This window comes from Ciconia boyciana, chromosome 22 (genome assembly GCF_034638445.1).
Source record: "Ciconia boyciana chromosome 22, ASM3463844v1, whole genome shotgun sequence".
NCBI classification, from domain to species: Eukaryota; Metazoa; Chordata; class Aves; order Ciconiiformes; family Ciconiidae; genus Ciconia; species Ciconia boyciana.
In genome coordinates this window covers 2,403,983-2,410,669 of record NC_132955.1, presented here as the reverse complement: position 1 = coordinate 2,410,669, position 6,687 = coordinate 2,403,983, and positions in this window count along the sequence as shown.

Below are 6,687 nucleotides of genomic sequence, written 5' to 3'. Positions count from 1 at the left end.
CTCCCTTTTAATTACCTCCCCTCCTCATGCTCCTGCTTACTCACCGCCTGGCACCGGCGCCTCCGACCCCCGCCTCGGCCCCCGGCCCCCCCCCCACCCCCGGCTTCATGTGGGGGTCCCGGTGGTGCAGCTCGGGGTGCCGGTGCCCGTGCTCGGGTGGGCAGAGCAGCCCGCACGCCTGGGTCCTCGTCCTGCCGTGGGGCGAAGGCAGGCGGGGGCCCGTCCCTGGTGCGGCAGGTGGAAGGGGAGGGTTGGGGCTGGGTGCCCGGCGGGGTCCCCTGGGTGGGGGCCACCCACGGCCACCCCCGGGACCCGGCTCCGGCCAAGCTCGTAAACGCCGCGGGAGGCACCGCAGCCACCAACGCTCCCAACGCCGCGCCGGCGTCGTCCTCCAACGTGCCAGGGGCACGGGGACGCGCACGTGCGGGACACGGCTACGCCGTGGTGCTGCCTGCCCCGTACCCCATTTCTGACCCTGCACCCCGGGAGTGGGACCCCGCAGCCCAACGCTTCAGGGGGACGCCCTGGGGTCCCTGTCCGGCATCACTGCCCTCCGCGGAGGGGGACCCCGGTGCGGGGGTCCCCGTGGGCTCAGCCCGCAGCAGGCTGCACCCCAACCGTGCCGGGGCGAAGGAGGGGAGCGGGGCCGGCCCCACGGAGGGACCCCGGGCAGTCGGTGGTTGGCGGGAGGCAGCAGTGCCCAAGGGCCACCACCTGGCCGGGCGCCTGCGTGGCCTCAGCTCTGCTCCCGGCGCTCCCGCCCCGACTGCCGGGGCAAGTCCCAGCCTGCCGCTCCCTGCCTCAGTTTCCCCAGGCGGGCAGTGACGCCGGCTCTCGGCTGTGAGCCCGGCGCGGACGCGAGCGCGGGCACGATCACTGTCATCGTCCCTGGGAAAGGGCCATCCCCACAGCGCTGGCCAGACCACCTCTGTGCCAGCAGCGTGGGGACGGGGACGCAGGCTTGTGCACTGAGGCTGGCACAGGGACGAGGGTCTGTGCAGCGAGGCAGGGGATGGGGACACACGGGTTAGCACAGCAAGGCTGGGACGGGGACACGGGGACAAGGGTTTATGCAGCGAGGCAGGGGACGGGGACACGGGTTGGCACAGCACGGCTGGGATGCGGACATGGGGACACAGGGGGACACGGGGACACGGGGACAAGGGTTTATGCAGCGAGGCAGGGGACGGGGTCACGGGTTGGCACAGCACGGCTGGGATGCGGACATGGGGACACAGGGGACATGGGGACATGGGGACAAGGGTCTATGCAGCGAGGCAGGGGACGGGGACACGGGTTGGCACAGCACAGCTGGGATGCGGACATGGGGACACAGGGGGACACAGGGACAAGGGTCTATGCAGCGAGGCAGGGGACGGGGACACGGGTTGGCACAGCACGGCTGGGATGGGGACACGGGGACGCAGGGGGACACGGGGACACGGGGACAAGGGTCTATGCAGCAAGGCAGGGGACAGGGACACGGGTTGGCACAGCATGGCTGGGATGGGGACATGGGGACGCAGGGGGACACGGGGACACAGGTACATGCAGTGAGGTTGGGACAGGGGCACAGGTGCACACAGCGAGGCAGGGACAGGGACACACAGGCTGGCACAGCGAGGCTGGGATGGGGACATGGGGACACAGGAACACAGGATCACGAGGACACGGGGACACAGGTCCACGCAGCGTGGCAGGGACCCCTGCAGAACCGGGCTGCCCCGGGAGGACCCAGAGGACGCAGAGGACCTGGAGCTGTGACATGGGGTGAGGGCACACTGTCCCCCATGGTCCCCGTCCCCAAGCCCCCCACCACCCACCCTGTGCCCTATGCCAGCTGGATGCGACCCGGCGCGGGAAGCGCGCCCAGGCCCACGCTCAATCATGGCAATTACGGCACCTCCTCAGCCGCCGGCCCGTCCCCGCGCCCGGCCGAGCTCGTTAGCTGTTCCTAATGGTTTCTGCAAAGAATTAGAAAGTGGTTTCGAGGAGGCTGTTCCCGGGGCGCAGCGAGCGAGGGGGGACAGTGCCGTCACCACTGCCCGGGGGCCTGGCGTCCGCCCGGCGCTGCCTCCCGCCCCATCGGTCCTGCCGGGAGCAGAGGTGCTCCCATGCCGGTCCCTACCTCCTCCGAGCCCCGTGGGGCCACTGGGGATGGGGACAGGCTGGCGTGGGGCCCCGTGGGCTGGGGGGGTGTCTGGGTGCCCCCCATCAGCCCCAACCCCAAGGGGGTCCCGGCACAGCCCTGCACCGGGGGGAGGCAGCGGTGGCACAACCGAGTGGCCCCTGTCCCTGGTGTGGCTGTGTGGCCCTGTCCCCCGTGGCAGCCATGTGTCCCCAGCCCTGGTGCAGCGCTGTGTTCCTGTCCCCAGTGGGGCCGTGTGTCCCTGTCCCTGTTGCAGCCTGGTGTCCCATCCCTGCTGGAGCTGCGTGTCCCATCCCTGGTGCAGCCATGTGTCCCTGTTCCCAGAGCCACTGTGTGTCCCCATTCCCAGTGCACCTGCATGTCCCTGTCCTCAGTGCAGACGCGTGTCCCATCCCCGGTGCAGCTGCATGTCCCCATCCCTGGTGTGTCCGTGTGTCCCATCCCTGGTGCAGCCGCATGTCCCCATCCCCGGTGCAGCCCAGTGTCCCATCATCACTGCAGCCACGTGTCCCATCCCCGGTGCAGCCACGTGTCCCTGTCCCTGGTGCATCTGTGTGTCCCATCCCCGGTGCAGCCGCATGTCCCCATCCCCAGTGCAGCACAGTGTCCCATCCCCAGTGCAGCTGCATGTCCCCATCCCCGGTGCAGCACAGTGTCCCATCATCGGTGCAGCTGCATGTCCCTGTCCCTGGTGCATCTGTGTGTCCCATCCCCAGTGCAGCCGCATGTCCCCATCCCTGGTGCAGCCCAGTGTCCCATCATCACTGCAGCCACGTGTCCCATCCCCGGTGCAGCCACATGTCCCCATCCCCAGTGCAGCCCAGTGTCCCATCCCCAGTGCAGCTGTGTGTCCCATCATCGGTGCAGCACAGTGTCCCATCGCCGGTGCAGCCGCATGTCCCTGTCCCTGGTGCGTCCCTGTGTCCCATCCCTGGTGCAGCCACGTGTCCCTGTCCCTGGTGCATCTGTGTGTCCCATCACCGGTGCAGCTGCATGTCCCTGTCCCTGGTGCGTCCATGTGTCCCATCCCCAGTGCAGCCGCATGTCCCCATCCCCGCTGCAGCCACGTGTCCCATCCCCGGTGCAGCCACGTGCCCCATCCTCAGCGTGCGATGCCGAGTGCTCCCCACCGCCGTGCCAGGCAGGTTTCCCCACGCAGTGACTGACAGCCGGGCCGGTCGGGCACAGATAGGCAGAGAGATTACATTGCGACTAATTAAAAGCCCTATTTAAAACTACGCCGAGCCGTCAGCTCCATCGCCACGTCGCAGAGGTCAAGTCCCGACAGTAATTCCTGCTCCCGGTGAGAAACGTTCCCTTAGGGCACGCCGCGACCTGGCACGCACTGCGGGCAGGGGAAGCCGGTCGCGATAATCCCAGCAGATATCTCTGCCAGGCAGGCAAGTGCCCTGCCTTCAGCTTGTCCCCGGGGACCAGGCGGACAGCCCCGTGCCAGCCATCGTGCCCCCGGGGACGCAGCGGTAGCTGCGTCCCCGGGGGCACGATGGCTGGCACGGGGCTGCACCCTCGTCCCCATCATGGCATGGCTTGGGGACAGGGACAGGACTGTGTCCCCCCAATTTGCTTTCGTGGCCACAGGGCTGTGGGAGCAACGGCGGCTGTGCCCTCCGGGTGCGGGCGTGGGGATTTGGGACCCCGTGCTGGGGGTGATGGAGGTCCCAGTCCGGGCTGAGGAGCCCCATACTGGGTGCCAGTCCCCAGGTTTGCTCACCCAGGGGTGCTTGGGGCTGTGACACCCCCCCCCCCCATGGGGCTGTGAGCACCCAGGGCCACCCTGGTCCCTGACCCACCTGGCATCGTCCCCACCGCACAGGCTTGGGGTCCCCCCCGGCTCCCACCAGCACCCCCGGCTGCACCCCACAGGGGATTCAGCATCAGCCCAGCGTCACACACACCCCCCCCCCCCGGGGCTGTCTGGGTGCGGGGCCGGGGGCAGCACCCCCAAAACCTCGGGGGAGGATCCAGGCGCTTCGGTTTTCCCCGTCTGAGGCCCCGCAGCCACCCCCGGGGCTCCCCCAAGGCCAGGGCGACCCAGACGGCGCAGCCCCGTGGCTCCCACTGCAGACCCCCCCCGGGCACTCTCCCCGGGCATCCCGCTCCTAGGCACCCAGCCTCCACGGAGCTCAGCACCCACATGCGTGGGTGGGTGCACGCAGGCAGCTGGTGCACGCACGCACAGGGACGTGCACACACGCAGGGACCTGGTGGAGCGCGGGGGGCTCATGTCCTGCACACGTGGGCACACGCGTGAACGCAACACCCCCTGCACACACACACACACGCATGCAGCAGCACTGCACACGCGTGCACACGCATGCACATGCATGCACACGCTCCCAGCACCCAGCCGGCCCCGCTCCCCCCACAGACACCAATTTGTTTTATGGCAGTGGAGGAAATTGCCGTCGGTTCCCCCAAGCCAGGAGCCGTTTGAAGTGCTCTGCCGCGGGGCCGGGAGGGGCCTCGGCCGTCCCTCCGTCCCCCAACATCCTCCTGGGGCCTGGGGGGACATCCCTCCTCCTCCATCTCTCCATCCCCCTGGCCCTGGGGGGACCAGGAGGTGCCTCTCCTCCTCCATCCCTCCATCCCTCTGTCCCTCCATCCCTCTGTCCCTCCATCTCTCCACCCCTATTTCCCCCTGGGGACAGGGGTGTCCCCAACCCCCATATGCCATAGGGCTGTACCCCCCCCAGCTCAGCACTGTCTGTGCCCCTTTCATCGCCCCATCACCCATCGGGGCACAGCGAGGGCCGTGTCCCCCCACCCCGGCAAGGCCAGGCGTGCCCAGCTCCGGGGGCAGCAGTGGGGTGAGGGCTGGGGGCATGGGGGGAGGCTGCTGCCTCGTGCCCACCCACGCAGCGGGGTCCTGCATGCAGTTTTGGGGAGCACCGACCCCTCCTGCCCCCATCCTGGCTCCGTGTGGGACCCAGGACCCCCACCCACCCCTCGGTTCCCCCCTGAGCGGCTGGAGCGGCTCCTGCTGCCTGAGCGCTCGGGAGGGATTGGAGGCATTTGCCTCTCGCCTTGTAATTTATGCAAATAGGCTCTGTAATTAGCTGTAATTTCAAGGTACGGCTTGGGGTTTCAGACGCTCGGTGGCGAGGAGATGCCCCCCCGGAATCCTCCGGCACCGGCATGATTTCCTCCCCATGTGTGGTCCCAGCCGGGGCTCCAGCTCTGCTCAAAGCAGCTCCAGGAGCCCCTGGCCCCCCCAGACCCCCAATCCCCACGGTCCCCATGGCCCCGTGCCACTGCCCCATCCAGCCGCAGGTTCTCAGCCTCCCGCTGCCCCCGGCCCCGTCCCAGCGACTCCTTCCCCCCCAGCCCAGGAGCAGTGTTTTGGGATGGGGTCCGGAGGATCAGGGGGTCAGGCGCTGGTGGCGTGAGTGGGTCGGGGCCTCCCCAGGTGCTTGTCCCTGTCCCCAGAGGAGGCACACGGCGTCCCACATCCTCCTGCCATGCAGCCCCTCTGCGGCCTGGGGCTGGCAGGGAGAGGGGCCCCCCCAGGAACGGGTGGGAGAGGAGCCACGGCAGCCAGCAGACAGGGACCCATCTCCCTCCTGCACCACCAGTCCCTGAAGCACTGGGGAGACTGGGAGGAGACCCCAGAGCGAAGGGACGCAGCACGAGCCTCGTCCCCACCATGTGCACAATGCACGGGGAAAGGCACACCATGGGGTCCCTGCTCCCTGTGGTGGCACAGCCGGGACCGGGGTTGGGACCAGGCTGGGGGTCGGTCTGGCGGGTGCCTGGAGCTGTACGTGCAAAGTCTGCAAACTGCTCCCTGGCCCAGAGAGCTGCTGGTGGCTGCGCTACGGTGCCTGGGAGGCAGCTGGGGAGCCTGGGGCCACCACCCTGGCCCAAAGAGCGTTCGAGCGTCCCCAGGCTAGAGCATCCCCTTTCCCCATGGCCATGGGAACAGCCCCCAGCACCTCCTGGGTGGGCGCAGGGGAGGAGAGGTGGCGAGAGCCTGGAGCTGGGGTCCCCCTGCGTCCTCCTTGCATCCCCCATGTGCCCCACAGAGCACTTGAGCACCAGCACATCTTCACCACCACCTATTTACAGCCAAGCCCCCCTCAGCAGCTTGCCCTGCCACCTGCCCTGCCCCTGCCCGTCCCGGGGTCCCCACCCCAGGGTGTCCATCCCAGTGCTCGGCCGAGCCATAGGGCCACGCTCACGCCACAGGCAGCTGCGTTTCGGTGGCGGCGGTGGAGCCGTCCCTGGGATGATGAAAACCAGGAGAGTTTTCCCCTGGGCGAAGGAGTTCCCTGTGCCCTCCGCCCGGCCGGGCGCTTGGCAAGCACACCGGGGAGATGTGGGCTCCCACGCGCCAGCACGCCGGGCTCAGCCGGCCGGGCTCGTGGTGCTGCCGGCCGAGGTCCTGGCTCTGGCGAGGCACTAGCACCTTTTCCCATGGGCTTTGGAGCAGGGTGGATTTCCCCCGGGGCCACGAGGGTCCCCGCAGGGTTGCAGCCACCAGCAGCCAGACCTGTGCCGGCCTGGGGATTTTGGCTGTG